Source organism: Chiloscyllium plagiosum, chromosome 2, assembly GCF_004010195.1.
Source record: "Chiloscyllium plagiosum isolate BGI_BamShark_2017 chromosome 2, ASM401019v2, whole genome shotgun sequence".
NCBI classification, from domain to species: Eukaryota; Metazoa; Chordata; class Chondrichthyes; order Orectolobiformes; family Hemiscylliidae; genus Chiloscyllium; species Chiloscyllium plagiosum.
The window spans coordinates 18,421,900-18,439,189 of record NC_057711.1 but is presented as its reverse complement, the minus strand read 5'-3'; the positions used below and the strand labels follow the sequence as shown (position 1 = coordinate 18,439,189).

At 40.4% G+C, this 17,290-nt stretch overlaps 1 long non-coding RNA gene across 1 annotated transcript in view; it reads right to left on the bottom strand.

The window, feature by feature from the left end:
* Window positions 1-1,227: 1,227 nt before the first annotated feature.
* Window positions 1,228-17,290, bottom strand: part of LOC122565312 — a 151,333-nt gene continuing 135,270 nt past the window's right edge. Inside the window, exon 3 of the long non-coding RNA XR_006316129.1 lies at window positions 1,228-2,579. This is a non-coding gene — a long non-coding RNA (uncharacterized LOC122565312). The remainder of the gene's footprint in view (window positions 2,580-17,290) is intronic.

Below are 17,290 nucleotides of genomic sequence, written 5' to 3'. Positions count from 1 at the left end.
AGTGCATGTTGTAGATGGTACGACCACTGTCTGTTGGCAATTAGGATCCTGAATGTTTAAGGATGTGTATGGGCTGACAATCAAGTAGACTGCTTTTTGCTGAAAGGTCTGAGCTGTCTGAGAGTTTTTGGAACTGCACATATCTGGGGAGGGATGAGGGCTGAGGGTATATCCATCACGCTCATTAATTCTTGTAGATGATAGACAGACTCTAGGGAGGCAGGAGATGAGTGACACATCTCAGGCTTCCAGTGTCTGACCTGCTATTGTAACCACAGCACTTACATGGCTGGTAGATGTGACCCCAGTTCATGGTACCACTAGAAAAGCGAGCTGCTGGATAGATAATAGGTTAGTTTTTAAACGTTGTTAAAGTGTGGTCAGTCACCGAAATATAGCTGCATGAGAAATGGCTAGTAGCAGGACAATGAGGTACATCAAACAGAAGCTGGAATTGCTGGAGAAACACAGTAGGTCTGGCACAATCAGTGGAGAGATCACAGAGTCAGTGTAATGAGGCCTGTGACCCTTTGTCAGAACACATTAAGCTTCTGGTCAACTTTCTTGCCCTCACTGTGGGCATAAAGGCCTCTACTCCAAATTACCATGATCTATGGTCTGTTTTTTGACAGTCTTTATTTCAATTAATTTAAATGTAACTTCTTCTCCAAATCAATCTGTTCAGAAATGTTATTACAGACCTCTGGAGCAGATGGGACTTGAACCGGAGTCTCTTATTCCAGGGGTACGGACACTACCTCTGCTCCACAAGAGTGCCCTTCCTTATCTCTATTCAAACAGGCAGCTCCTGTAGGTTAGGATCAGATTCTGTCTCAATTGTAGTTATGTTCTATTAATTTTTTGACCCTTTCTGAATCTACTCAGACTGGATGAGGAGGGGTGAATTATATGGCCTCTTGTCAACCTTCCCAGATGGTGCCATGTGCTTTGTAGCATGAGACTATACCTTGTGCGTATAAGAAAGTGCCTAGCCACTGTTGAATGTCTATGAGGAGCCCGTGACAAGGTTTTCTTGAATGAAACCGGAAGGTTAATTGAATGACATCTAGCAGAGTTCTCACTCCTACCAGGTTCCCAAATTTACATTGCTAGTGATGCACGCTATTTATGAACACACTCTTGTGAGCTATTTTGAATTAAAATAGCTATTTAATTCAAATTTATATTTTAATTGTAAGATGAGTTCAACTGTGGTGTGAGTGGAATTCGTAAACTTGTGGGTAGTTCTTAATTACCATTACACTGGGAAAAAATAACAACCGCAGTAATTTGTTTCTATAATGTACTTAAAATCCAATACAGTATCTCAAGGCACTTCACAAGAGCATAATCAAACAGACGGTGGCGCTAAGTGCAGAAATCAACATTAGGACAGATGATCGAGAGCTTGAGTGAAGATGGGAATTTTAAGCAAGATCTGGAAGGAGGTAGGTTAGAATGGCAGAGGGGTTTAAGACAGATATTCCAGAACTGAGAATTTTGACAGCTGATTGCACAAACACCATTGGCAGTGATTTAATATTTGGAAAGTGCAATCAACTGGAATTAAAGAAATACGTTTTGATTGTCAAACTATTGGGCATCATTCCACACAGATTATTCTCATCATCTGAAAGTCAATGGGTTAGAGGTTCTATGACAATTCCCAAATCTATATCTTCAAATCTTACAACTCAAGTTTCTTAAAAATATTACTTGTGATCCTGCAAATCCTCCAGTGTAATAGTATTCTTTCTCAGGCTAACATACCCAGTTTCACTGATTGCAGACCATACGCCACAGAAGCAGAAGAAGGCTTTTCAGCCCTTCGATTCTGCTCTGTCATTCAATGAGATCTGATAATCTTCAATCTCAAGAGCATTGACATCTTACACTGAAGTCTTGAGGGCTTTTGTGGTGCAGTGGTAGTGAAGATTTGTACTCGTCTGTTTGATATGTTCAGATTTCAGTTGTCTGTTCCCAAAAATCTATGGAAGGCATATTTTACTCATTTACTTCCCAGTTTTGATTTCAGATTTCATTAAAAATACAACGGAGGTAGTTTGTTGGTCTTTTTGAGCCCTTCCAGGTAGAGGCTGGAAGCTTCATGTAGGTTGAAAAAGATGGCATAAAGGACATAAAATTGTTACAATGCTAAAATGCCTCTCAATTTTCATTTCTCTTGAAGTTAACAGAAAACAATAATGAGGAGAAGTGCTTAAGCTGACATTGTCCATCTTACATGATTGTACAAAGCGACAATTACCCCAATTAGACCAGGCCATCACATAAGCCGACCTTCCAGCCATTGACTCCATCTATATTTTTCCTTGTCACAGAAAGGCAGCCAACATCATCAAAGACCTCCCCGCCCCACTTTTAATCTCTTCAACCTCTTCCATCAGGCAGAAGATACAAAAGCTAAAACACACCAACAGGTTCAAGAACAGCTATTGTATAGACTTCTCAAATTTCAAATCTAACGTTGATCTTGCTTTTTGTGCACCTTCGTTGCAGCCGTAACTTTATATTCCTCGCTCCGTTCAATCACTCAATGATCTCTACGCGTTACGATCTGCCTGCAAAACAAAAATTTTCACTGTGACAATAATAAATCAAATCAAACCAATTGATTTTATGTTCCAGGTTCAGTATTAGTGAGAGATTCAGCACAAGTTTACACCCTTCAAATTAGCTTTTTTGCATTGAAGGGAGATCTGCTGGTTTGAGCTCACTTATACTTTCAAGAACATGATTCCTGGCGTCCTGAGAGTGATAAGATAATTCTACTGTTATGTTGGCCTACAGAATATGAAGGGTTTGTACTATTTCCAGTAAGCTACCCAAAGTAACCAGTTGATGTTTGCTCCCCCGTTGGGCATTTTCGCACTAAAATAGATCGTATGCAAGGCTCTGAGCAGATGTTCTTTTCCTTAGAATTCAGAACTTGATTTTGAGAAATCGCTGTCTTTGGCCTCCTCATCTGAACTCCTTGCCATAAATCTGTATCTTGCCTGCAAGGCGAGGGCGTAACCGATCACAGGAAAACAAAGAGAATATTGAATTTATTATTTAAAGTGTTTCAGGGCCAGCAACAGTGAGTCCTGACATGATTAGATTAGATTACTTACAGTGTGGAAACAGGCCCTTTGGCCCAACAAGTCCACACCGACCCGCCGAAGCGCAACCAACCCAAAGCCAATTCACCTAACCTGAACATTTTTTTTTGGACTGTGTGAGGAAACCTGAGCACGTGGAGGAAACCCACGCAGATACAGGGAGAATGTGTATATTCCACACAGACAGTCGCCAGAGGCAAGAATTGAACCCGGGTCTCTGGCACTGTGAGGCAGCAGTGCTAACCACTGTGCCACCGTGCCGCCCCAAATATGACTCCAATGTCATCTCTTTGGATTTATTATGAAAGAAATCTGATTCTGTCCTAAGTATATTTAACACCAGCAAGTAATCATAATTAAAACTGGCTTCAGGAAGCTTGTATTCTGAGTCGAGAGTGTAGTGTTGGAAAAATACAGCCGGTCAGGCAGCATCTGAAGAGCAGGAAAGTTGACGTTTCGGGTGTAAGCCCTTCATCAGGAATTTTATGCCCGAAACGTCGATTCTCCTGCTCCACGGATGCTGCTTGACTGGCTGTTCTTTTCCAGCACCACACTCTCAATTCTGATCTCCAGCATCTGCAGTCCTCACTTTCTCCAAGCCTGTATTCTGTACAGTATTGAATCGCTTTTAGTTTCTGATGACGATTTGTGTTTACTAAGCAAGCAATCGACAAAAAGCTAGCTGATTGTCCATGTGCAAGATCTCAATAGTTAGACAGAGAATTAGCAATTCTGGTGTGAGGCGTTTTGATGCAGGGGCTGAAGTGCCCCCGCCTGTGTGAAAAAAATCTTAATTTTCCTCATCTTTGAGTATCACTGTAAAGAAGAGATATTCAATCATAGACTTTTGTCTTGCACCCATGAGGATAAATGCAAGAAATCCAAGTCTCAAAACCACAGAGATATTACAGGGCAAAATATGTCCATTCGGCCCATTGTGACGAGTCCAGCTTTTTAAATGGACGAAATGGCTCAATGTTACTCTCCCACCTTTTCCCTATATCCATAGTATTTGACAACACCCTTTCCAACCAATTAATCTTCCATTGCCCTCTGAAGGCCTCAATTGAACTTGGTTGCACCACATTTCCAGGCACTGTATTCCACACCCGAACTACTCACTGTATGATAAAGATTTTTCTCTTATTGACCCTGTTTCTTTTGTGTATCACTTTCAATCTATGCCTTCTCGTTCTTGTTCTTTTTATGAGGGAAACAGCTTCTCTCTATCTATTCTATCCAGTCTGCACAAGCTATTAAAAACCTCCATCAAATCTCTTCTCAGCCTTCTTCCTGATGAAGGGCAAATGCCCAAAACGTTGACTCTCCTGCCATTGGATGCTGCCTGACCGGCTGTGCTTTTCCAGCACCACACACTCGACTTGGATCTCCAGCATCTGCAGTCCCCTCTTTCTACTCAGCCTTCTTCTCTCCAAGGAAAACATTCCCAACACCTTTGATCTATTCTCATAGCTGAAGTTTCTGATTCCAAAAACCATTCCTGTAGATCACTACTGCCCTCTCTCCTATGCACTCCCATCTTTCCTGAGATGTGGTACCCACAATGATACACAATGCCCAGCTGAGGTCTAATGTGTGTCTTGTATAAGTTCAACATCACTGTCTTGCTCTTGTACATTGAGTTCCTGTTAATGAAGCTGAGGATAATTGCATGCTTTATTAATTGCTCTCTCCACTTGATCACTCACATCCAATGATCTGTGCACAGATAAACCTAGTTCCTTCACCCCTTTTCGAACTTTTCCCCATATTTTATATTGTTTTTCAATGCTCTCCTGACCCAAGTGCATCACTTCACACTTCTCTGCATTGAACCTCATCTGCCACCTAACCGGCCACTCTACTAACTTGTCAATGTCTGTCTGGAGTTCCAGACAGTCCTCCTCACAACTTAAAATTCGTACAGATTTATTGGCACCTGCAAACATTGACATCAGTCCCTGCATGCCAAGATCCAGATCATAACATAGATCAGTAAAAGTGTCCCAATACATCCCCTGGGGAACTCCACCACAAAACCTGCTTCCAGCTTGAAAAATATCCATAGACCATTACTCTCTCCTTCTTATCACCCAATCAATTTCGTATCCATTTTGCAATGGTCACTTTTTAACCATGACCTATGTCTTTCCTCACAAGTCTACTATGAAACACTGCATCAAACCCCTTCTGGAAATCCATGTCTACCACATCACCTTCATTGAGCCTCTCCATTATGTCTTCAAAAAAATCCAGTAAATTAGTTGAGCACAATTTCTCTTCAGAAATCTGTGCTGACTCCTCCTTATCAAACCACTTTTCTCCAATGACTATGAATTCAATCCTGAACATTGTTTCCAGAAACATCACCATTACAGAGTTTAAGCTGATTGGTTTTGATTGCTGAGATTGGCCGTGTGATTTTCTAAAACAACAGTGTGAAGTTTTCAATTCATTGGTCATCTGGCACCTCCCACAATTCCAAAGAAGACCGAAAGATAATGGCTAGTGCCCCCCAAATTTCTACTCTCACTTCCTTCAGAACCCTTGATTGTATCTGGTCTTCGTGTCTTGTGAACTTTAAGCACCGACAGTCTTTCCAAACTTCTTCCTTATTAATTTTGACTCTTATCATAACAGAGTTTCCTTCTGTGTCACCATTGCTTGGGCAGCACCCTCTTCTTTTCAAAGGTTGTAAGTTTATGCTCCTTAACTAAAGAATGCTAATGTCAGCAAGTAAACTCTGATTGGCGAAGGTGTTGCCATGGAGAATGCACCAGGAAACAGTCGCTCCCCCCAGGCTTTCCTTTAATTGAAGAAAATTTGAGAAATTGTGCTTAACTAATTTACTGGTATTTGTACCTTCATCATCCAGAGGAAAGGTCTGTACATGTGACTGCATGTAGATTTCTGTAAGCGTAAGTGTGACACGTTGCAAGTTCAACCCAAGGTTTTAAATTGGTTGTTAGTGTAGTTCTGAGTGCATTTAGGATTGCTCGGCAATTGTTGTCCAATCACATTTAACGTTAGATTTTACGTACAAAGTTTTGAAAACAGGAGCTGGATGAGTGTGATCTGTGCTCAGCTGAGTGCAGACAGGATATGCTGCTTGCTTTGATCCATCAGTCATTGGGGGTATCTGTCATCACAGCAGCACTGAAATTCATAAACCACTTTACTCACACATGTGGCAGAGAGAACAGCTTCATGGCAGCTTCCTGTTCAGGCTGGGGAAGAAAACACTCATGATATGACCATTTGTTCCTTTTTTATGAACCACCTCCAGCAATCTTAGAGTCATAGAGATGTACAGCATGGAATCAGACCCTTCGGTCCAATTCATCCATGCTGACCAGATATCCTAACCTAATCTAATCCCATTTACCAGCACTTGGCCCATATCACTCCAAACCCTTTCTATTCATATACCCATCCAGATGCCTTTTAGATATTGTAATTGTATCACCCTCCACCACTTTCCCTGGCAACTCATCCATAGACGCACCACCCTCTTCATGAAAAAGATACCCCTTAGGTCCCTTTTAGATCTTTCCCCTCTCACCCTAAACCTATACCCTCTGGTTCTGGACTACCCCACCCCAGGGAAAAGAACTTGTTAATTTACCCTAACCATTGTCCCTCATGATATTATAAACCTTTATAAGGTCACCCCTCAGCCTCCAACACTCCAGTAAAATCGGCCCCAACCTATTCAGCCTCTCCCTGTAGCTCAAATCCTCCAATCCTGGCAACATCCTTGTCAATCTTTCCTGAATCCTTTCAAGTTTCACAACATCCTTCCAATAGGAGGGAGACCAGAATTGCATACAATATTCCAAAGTGGCCTAACCAATGTCCTTGATTAAGTTGGTCAATAACAGGAGCAATGAAGAATTTATTTTGCCGTCCATGTGCTTTTATGGAAGATATTTTTCTGCATATTATGTTTAGCTTGTTGCCAATTGTTAATCTAGATATCAGCCGAATCCACTCATGTTTGGCAATACCCTTCAAATGCAATTACAACAGACCAGACAGCATCTAAGCCAAAGCTACACAAGTCTTGAAAACCAGTATCGATGTTGCTGATATAAGGCAAGGAATATTATCAATATTGTAAACAAATATTCTGCAGAGTGTTTAATCAAACCTGGTTTGGTTTGCTGAAATATAATGCATTTCCATTTATGATGAAGCAGCATGTGGATCTCCAAATACCAGCCCACCTCCAGATGTTATTTTTGGCATTTTACTATGCTCAGATGGATTTTATTTAAGCAAATTGTTTCATTTAAAAAAGTATGCCTGTTATCATCTGACACGGAACCTGTATGCACAGTTGTCAAAACAAGTGCACCAACCACAGCTTAATGAGGTACCTGATATTATCCCCTTGCCAAGCCCAACAGCCACTTCAGTTCAGCCTTTTCATGAAGGTACTGACTCCTTTTAGGATCAAGTACTAATCTCCGGTACCAGAGTTAAGTGACTATGACTCATGTTTGAGCCATAACAGCGAATGTTGGCAGTTTATCTGATTGACGGAGAGTCATCACAGCCAATCAGAGCCATCCAGCCCAATCTGAAGACTACACACATGGACTTTTTCCACCAGTGGTTTGCTGGATCAAAGTCAGGAAGGGGAATCCAGCCCAGCTTCCCTCTGTCTCAAACACTGACATGTTATTGTGCAACACTGTTAAACTCCTTTTATTTATTTTATGATTACCAGCAGTGTTACTTGCTCCTGCTTCCTATAGCTCAGCTGTTCTCCGGAATGAACATGAGTGTACATTGCAAATTTCTTAAAACTGAAATATAGCTGCAAGTTGCACAGGCTCCAAGCACTCGTTCAATTAAAAGAAAGTCAGAAAAAACAAATTAATTCCAGGCATCTGATAATTTATACTCTTCCCTGAATCACAATATTTATTGGAAGAGAGATTGCTAACTTGTTATATCATGGTATTGCCAGTGTTGCTTAGCAATCCATTACTTTGTTTTCCACAAAACAGCTTCATAATTTACAGTCCAATGGTTCAACATATCCAACATGTTGACCTCAAATAGTGAAGTTGATTTTATTTCTGATACAAAACTCATTCCTCCAATTGGCTATAATGACATTTAGTTATTCCAAGTGTGTAATTAGAGAACTTCAAAGGAAGAAGAATTGAAGAGCCATATCAGATTTGAAATGTTAACTCTATTTCTGTCCCCACAGATGCTGTCAGACCTACTGAGTTTCTCCAGCATTTTGTTTCTGTTGAAAAGTTGAAGTTTATTTTAGAAGCATTATGTAAATGTGACATCAGACATCTTGGTTTAACCTGTAAGGAAATTCTGAGTTCACTCTGTGTCTTCTATGTTGTTACTTTCAGGATTATTCTAGTTTCTTCATCTCATGTGAGACAACTTTTGACTTGATACAGCAAGAAAAGTCAAAGACAGAGTCAGATAACTGAAAGCTTTGGATAAAGACCTGAGTCATTTTAAATATTGCCAACCACCTTCAAACAGAAGGAAATGATGTTTTTTGAAGTTATCTTTTTTGTTCCCATCACCGCAGTTCTCGGCCAACTTGTTTCATTTCACATAACATGAGAAAATGACAGAGCAAAGTTGATGGGCCTTGATGCTATCCTGAGTGTACTACTAAAGACCAGCGGCTCAGAACTAGCCACATACTTAGTGAATCCCTACACTGTGTAAGCAGGCCACACTGACCCACACTGACCTTCCAAAGATTATCCCTCCTTGGCCTACCCTCCTACCCACCACCTGTAACCCTGCATTTCTAGTGGCTAATCTGCCTATCCTGCATATCCCTGGACACTTTGGGCAATTTAGCATGGCCAATCCACCTAACCTGCACATCTTTGGATAGTGAGAGGAAACCGGAGCACTTGGAGGAATCCTACACAGACATGGAGAGAATGTGCAAATTCCACACTGACAGTCACCCAAGCATGGAATTGAACCTGGGTCCCTGGCACTGTGAGGCAGCAGTGATAACCACTGAATTACCGTGCCACCCCTACCATGTTGCACTGTGTCCTATCAGGGACTGAAGCTGTCCCCATGCAACTGCAACGCAAGTATCTAGTTAAGTGTGGAAACGTGTCCACAAATAGTAAGACAAATACAATTCAAACAATAGCCTCCCTATTTAGGGGAGATCGTGATATAGTGGTAATGTCATTGGCCTCATAATTCAGATCCCCACGTTAATGTTCTGGAATTGTAGCTTTAAATCCCATCTCGGCAGAGTGAAATTGATAAAAATCTGGGCATAAGAAAAAACCAGCCTGATGGGGATTATGCAAACGTTGTTGATAGTTGTAAAAACCCATTTGGTTTACTAATGGCCTCTGGGGAAGGCAATCTGCTGCCTTTACCCAGTCTGATCTACATGCGACTCCGGACCCACTGTGATGTGGTTGACTCCTAACTTCCTTCTAGGCATATTAATAAAAAAGACTTACTATTAACTCACGAGCACCCTGATGGATAGATCCACTAACACTGTCATCAAATACTAACTCACCAACAACTCTTCTCAATTGTGCTTGGGGTGTACCAAAACACTCAGCTCTCATTGCATCATTGATCACTAAAGACCAAGGGGCATTGGTAGTATGTACCCTTGACATCAAGGCATCATTTGACTGACTATGGCAGCAAGGGTTTCCAAAATTGAAGTCACAAGTGAGCCCAAGCATGAGTGAGAGTGGCTGCTGGTAGACTATTTCTTGGCAACATTATGCAAAAATTTACTTGTTTTGTGTTTCCTACCAGCCCTTTTCTGGGCTTCACTGAAGTTGCTGTTAGTTGAGATGGCAGGTAGAGAAATCAGCCAGTTTCCTGAGGCTAACCCTCCCAAATGATGATCAATGTCTGGCATTCTGACTTGCATGATTTTTTTTTTATTCTTGCAAAGGGCATGGCCATCCCTAACATAAATCCCACACTTATGACCATTCTGAATTGCCCTTGAAATTAATGATTGCTCGGGCCATTTCACAGGGCAGTTAAGAATGAACCATATTGCTGTGAGCCTGGAGTCACGTGTTGCAGGTAAGGACAACAGAAAGGAAGGTTCCTAAGGATTTGTTAAACAGATGAGTTCTCACAATAATTATCAATGGTTGCATACTCAACATTAGGCCAACTTTTGAATCCCAGATTTTATTGGATTCAAATTTGATCATCTCTCATGGTGAGATTCAATCCATGTCCCCAGGACATTCCTCTGTCCTCTGAAATGCAAGCCATTACCTCAATGCTTCCATCTCCTTCCTTGATAGGTGTTTGTGGCAGAAAGAATACTTCCAATGGTATTGTCAGCACTAGGAATCTTATAGCAAGCTGTCTCATCTCAAATTCCTTCATTTACTGCTTTTTTTTTCTTAATACTCAACTAACCAGCTCATAATAAATGTGCATTGTCCTCCTATACAGAGGGGTCATGGGAGGCGTTGATTAGCGGAGGTATTGTGATCATCTTGAATGGTCAGAAAATAGTATTTTTCTCGAGTTCTAAATGAGTGTTCCCAGCAAAGGAAGATTATAGCAGATTCAGAGCTATGAAATTACAGGGCACTGACCCAAAACAAATAGGCCAATCTGCTGGTTAACAGACTCTTAAGATCATTCCACACGTTATAAAGTGCAAACTCATGAATGGACCTATGGTCATCAGTTGTGGTCCTGAAAATTTCCCAGTGCACCTGAATAATCCTGGAAGAATAAGGTATCTGCTATAGGGAGAGACTGAACAAGCTGAGGCTGTTTTCCCTAGAGCATCAGAGGCTGAGGGGTGACCTTATAGAGGTTTACAAAATTATGAGGGGCATGGAGAGGAAAAATAGACAAAGTCTTTTCCTTTCCCTGGGGTCGGAGAGTCCAGAACTAGAGGGCATAGGTTTAGGGTGAGAGGGGAAAGATATAAAAGAGACCTAAGCGTTACTTTTTTCACGCAGTACGTGTATGTGTATGGTACGTGTATGGAATGAGCTGCCAGAGGATGTGGTGGAGGCTGGTACAATTGCAACATTTAAGAGGCATTTGGATGGGTATATGAACAGGAAAGGTTTGGAGGGATATGGACTGGATGCTGGAAGGTGGGACTAGATTGGGTTGGGATATCTGGTCGGCATGGACGGGTTGGACTGAAGGGTCAGTTTCCATGCTGTACACCTCTATGACTCTAAGTGAAGGCAGCTATTTTAGCACTAACAGGAATGCTGCCATCAAGCTGACAGAATGCACTAATTTACACACAGATTAGCAATGTGGTATATGAATTTCAGGAGGAAGTGAGGTCTGCAGATGCTGGAGATCAGAGCTGAAATAGGTCCTGAAGAAGGACTTATGCCCGAAACGTTGATTCTCCTGTTCTCTGGATGCTGCCTGACCTGCTGCGCTTTTCCAGCAACACATTTTCAGCTCGTATATGAATTTCAGTACCAGTATGATGCCTCATTTGTGGGTTATAAGTCTGGCAGATCATATCAAATAGCATTTACTTTGGCAATTTGCAACCTACAAGGTACAGACCATAAATCACAACTCATTGTGCAACATTAGATGTGATTCAGTGATGGAACTATATTTGCTAGGTAATCTTTACTATGCAAAGAATTACATTGACAATCAGACTCATGACGTGGAATACTTGCATGCACTGGAAGGTACATAGGTTATTTCATAGGGCTCTAAAGTTATTGACAGAAATCCTGTTTCAACTCAACAAAATAGGTCACACCCATTTTTTTGATTCAATTTTCAGTGGAATGGTTTGACTAATCAGATTTAACCCGTCTGATTTAAAATTTCAGCAAATTTTGACAGTTAACTGCTAGTCTTCATTAATTGATGCATTCTCCACAGCATTGCCTCAACTAATCAGAGCCCACTTACCAGTCAATCAGCACTTTCCACAGTATAAATGTCAAATTCCCAACATTGGTAATTGTCATAATGAGTGCAAGTCAAAAGGTTTTATCAAAATTTTCCTTTTTTCAGCAATAGTCAATAAGTAGAGAACTGGATGAGGAACAAAAGGATGATCAGTGGGAGAAAAAAGCTTTGCTTAGGATAGGTCTGAATCCCTGGAAAAGGGAGAGAGAAAACTGGAGAGAAGGAGAGAAAAGGGAATGATGAACTTGAGTAAGAAATCACAATTCTTCAAAACACTGATCACAATGTCATGACAAATTACATTTGTAACTTCCACAAATTTCATATCCCAAATTACTTTCCTTTAATTTTCTGTAAGGCACTGTTTACTGTGAGTTGCTGGTATGTTTGTAGTTTTAACACATTGCTTCATGATGCACAAGGGAGCTGAGCTATTGCTTATGCAATCCCTTGTGATTTATTTTTTGCCTGTTTAATTTCACGGAAACCTAAAGAAACAATAAACTATGAGTTGAAGTTGATACTGACAGGAGAGAACGAGTTTCGTTTGCAAAAGCTATGTCCTCATGGGAGCATTTGCCATATGCAATCAGGGAACAAGGTAGCTTAAGGATTCTGCTCAGTAGGTAATGTTGATCTATGTTTGGAATTTTCTAGTCCAAAGCACAGCTCAGAAAGGAAACCAGTAGTCCCACACCCCCTCCCGTGGAACTTATTACTCGTGACTTATATCTATAGGAAATTGGGGGTGTCAATGAGGAACATGATTTTTAAAAGCCATCTCACGAGAAACAGGAAACTTTGTAATTTATTTTAGAACCGGTTAAGCAAATAAACCTTAAAATATGGCAAGAATCATGAGAAGCTAAGTCTGCTGAAGTGAAAGATTCAACAAAGGATCCTTTTGCTCTTGATTGTCACACTGAATGATGACAACTTGTCTTAGGATTGTTTCATTACCATTTTGGTGTTATTTCTGAGGCTGTCTGAAGAACTTTGATTGCTAAGCATCATGTGTGGTCTGGATTTATAAAAGTTGCTTGGTTAGCTCCCAAAACAGGATTGTTCTTTTAAGTTATTATTCATTGCCATACCATTCCTCAAATGTAATAGGCAAGGAAACTGTGCTTGGGATATTCTGGTTATTTACTTTATTACCTTTAGAGATCAGGGACGATTCATACTAAATCTTCCCTCAAGCAATGCTTCGTACAAAGAAAAACCCATGGATCATTCTTTCTGCTGATTTAAAGTTTGATAAAGTTGAATTATTTTTCTTGGCTACTTCTTACTAAATTAGTTGTCATCAATGTTTAAAACTTCCCTGCCTTTGCTTCGAATTAAAAAAGCTTACTGATTGCCATTGACACATGTTGGCTTTGTTAGAGAACCCTGGTAGTTTTAGGTATCTGCTGTTGATGCCTGTGATTTTAAATTGTAGCAAGTCAGACAGAACATAGAAACATGTGATACTGGATAATCTGTATCCTTATTCAGTCAGTCTGATGTGCTTCTATCTCCTTAATTTAGAGTAAACAGAATTATACCAGTACTAAAGAATAGCTAACGTGTATATGCAAAAAGACCTATACCATGGTCACAACTTATCACATGGAAGTGGAGTCCAGGTTTGAAGGGTTTCAGATAAGATCTCCTCTCATGCTATCCTCTGTATTTATCCGGCTCAATAAAACCAATTGTTGTTCGTTCACAAGAGTTTCGATTACATGTTACAGTTTTACACTTTAGCAACATTGACTTGGAAGTGAGTACTCATAAGACCTTAGAGTGAGGCCCAACAATAGGTACAGTGCTCTGGGAAGAAACCAGAAGTCCAGCAATCTAAACCTAGAAATAGAGGAAAAGGCTTTTCTGAGAAGCAAACAGCAAAATAGGAAAGGCTGTGCTGAAGCTGTGAAGATATGGGACAGAGTCCATAGCAGGGTGTGTGATAATCAGCAGAGATAAATCAATTAACCACAGGGCATAACGTATTCCAGAAACAAAAATATAAACAGAGCTGGGAATAAATACTTACAAAATACACTGATGGCAAGTGCACAAAGGACCTGTCAAGTCAAAAACAGAAACTGCTGGAGAAACTCAGCATGTTTGGCAGTATTTGTGGAGAGAAAGCAGATTTAACACTCCAAATCCAATGTCACTTCTTTAGAACTGATAATAGCTAGGAACATGAGAATGAGTGAGTGAGAGAGAGGGAGAGAGAAAAGAGAGAGAGAGAGAGAAAAAAGAGAAAAAAGAGAGCGAGAGAGAGAAAACACCAGTTAGGCAGTCAAAGGGATGAATGACAGCACGCTGAGAGAAAGAAAAGCTGATAATGGCACCCATTAGTAGGTGAAAATGGATTGGCTGTGCTGAAAGCAGCCCATGCCATGATAGGGGGTCTGTAAAGGACATATTGAGTGTTGTAAGGGCAAAGAGCCTGAGGAGCAAGGATTGGACATCCCTTGTGCAGAAACTTGCAGGATGAATTCTGCTACACAGAAATTCAGTTACACAGAAGGAAGATTAATTCCGAATTGTTTACTAGAAAGGATAAGTCAATCCTTTCAGATGCTATTGCTATCGTTAAGGCCAAGAATCCACAAACTTTCTTCAATCAAACATTTGGGTTAATGGAGCACTAGAGTCAGAATTCCATTGGGACCTGATAGATGCTTCACTTAGCTCCAATTGAAGAGAGACTACAGAGATCCTGTGCATGATTCTTAATTATTATGGTAATTTATTAAGCAGAACTTCTTGTCAAATGTTAAATCTTCATTGTTTAGCAGACACCAAAGATGTTGACCGTAACACACTGTATCACCCACACCTGCCCTAGCATGACAGGAAGGTGATGAAGACATTTCATTTCTTTCAAACAGAAACTGACAACAATAAGAAAGAATAATGCTAAAGAAGGTGGTGATTAGCCACCAGAGGGCATTTTGGACCTTGGTTTGCTCTTTCGCATATACACAGGGCAAAGAAATCCATCAATCAAGTTGTTCAAGTACTAGCATCTAAAAATTGTAACTTAGGATTCAGATGCACTATTCATGAGAACCCAAACGCCTCTTTTGAGGGTAGTCAGTTCGTTCTTCAGGAAGGTGATGAAGAAGCTAAGTTGTCCATTAATTTCACAGAATTTATCAGGAGATGCAGTAACAGCTATTGCAGCCGCAGTTAGTTGAAGTGGTTCCTGTCAGAGTAGAAAGATACACCATTGCTGGAAAGCAACAACAAAATCTTGTTTGAATTCAATCACTAATGAAAGCAATTCATGCTTCAAACATATATGTAGACAGTAAAATGACACAGATTCTGAGACATTTAGGATTATGGACTTAGAAGAAAGATCTCAAACAGCCAATAAACAAGTCTCAAAGCTTTGAAAGATATTTAAGACAGTTGAAGATTCAGGCTGGATGGATAATGCTACATGGTAGAAGGCAATTGTATGCAAGAAGTCTTTATAGTCATGCACTCAGAACATCAATATGTACAAGATATGGTTAGAGAAAACACTCATGATTCAGAAAAGGCCCATCATGGGGGTCATACAACAGCAAGTAACTCATTCAAGTCTTCTCCTTTGAATCAGTGTTTCTTCAATTGATCTTCACTGCTGCTATGTTCATGTCTTTACAAGAGAGCCATCCCAAGAGCCAATGACCGTCTGAAGGTGCCGATCCACTACACCAATTTCCTCTATGGAAATGATATGTGTTAGACATCCTCCAACAGAACAGTATACACTGTTGGAGATTATTTCCTCAAGCAAAAGATGTTTGTGAGGGTGGGAGGAGTAGAAGTGAAGTAAATAGTTGAATGATCATGATTATTCAGGCTATAGAAGGACTGACGTTTATCTTTTAATTTTATTTCTTTACTTTCGTAATTTATACTATGAAAAACTGTCATTTAGAACTTTTAACTTTTTTCTTTATTTCCCTACTTTTGTACATAATCTGTTTTAGTACTGAAGATGTGTAACTCTAATTCTAACTCTAAAATAGTTAAATTAAAAAGTGCTATAATGATCTTAGGGCAATATATTCTTTAATTTCTTGTCCTCGAGGTGTAAAGGCTGATGTTGCAACAGTTTTTTCGATTGCCTTTTTCTGCCTAAATGATATCTTAGTGATCCACGTACATGGAACTTAAAATCTATTTGGACTTACACTCTTCCAAGCATTACCTGGATTAAAATAATGCTCTGATAATTTTTCTTGTTCCAGATGATTTACCTGCATAGATATCACATTTTTGCCCACACGCTTAATCTGCCAATTTCGTTTTGGCCATTTTATATTTTTATCTGGACATTCTCTCTTCTAAAATACTTGGATATAGGACTGTCCATTGTGCTCGAGAAGTCATGAATACTGGAGAGTCCACACATGCGGGCAGCGCCTTAACAAATTTCCTTCCAAATTCACCTACAAACACATTATCTTTATTTGCTGCAACTACAATCTAACTAATCTTCTAACTTGGCCAATAACTCGTCTGCAAAGCAATGCAGCTGATTCATATAAAATTTGCCTTATATTGACTATTTGTTTACTTTCACTGGGGGGTTTATTGAGGCATAACAGGCTTGATTCTACTATCAATCCAAATTCATCTTATCAGTGACCTACTCAGTCCCTATGACATCCCACTTGTCTGATGCTAGCCTGGCTCCACCAAACATTGTATCAGGACGTATATGCCATTGCAACTGAATACTCTGGAATCCCTGGTGCTGACACTACCAATGAGTATTGAGCACCTGGAAAAGCATTGGCATTCTGAAACTACCTGTGTGATTTCCAAGAGACCACGGCCTATAAGGAGAAATTGAAATGAAGGAATACCCACAGACGGGCTGGGAGAATCAAGGCTGGAGGTATGGAAGCAAAGGGCTTTATTGAAGTGGGGATAAGGATAGTGATGGGAAGGGGGTGGTTGGGGTTTGTGGCGCAGATAGCATATGCCAAATAGGGTGTAGGGATATACTGAAGGCATAGTAGGGGAATGTTAGTCACAGGGACCACTATGGGGTCTCCACAGAGAAAACACAAGATCAGATTAGATTAGATTAGATTACTTACAGTGTGGAAACAGGCCCTTCGGCACAACAAGTCCACACCGCCCCGCCGAAGCGCAACCCACCCATACCTCTACATGTACCCCTTACCTAACACTACGGGCAATTTAGCATGGCCAATTCACCTGACCTGCACATCTTTGGACTGTGG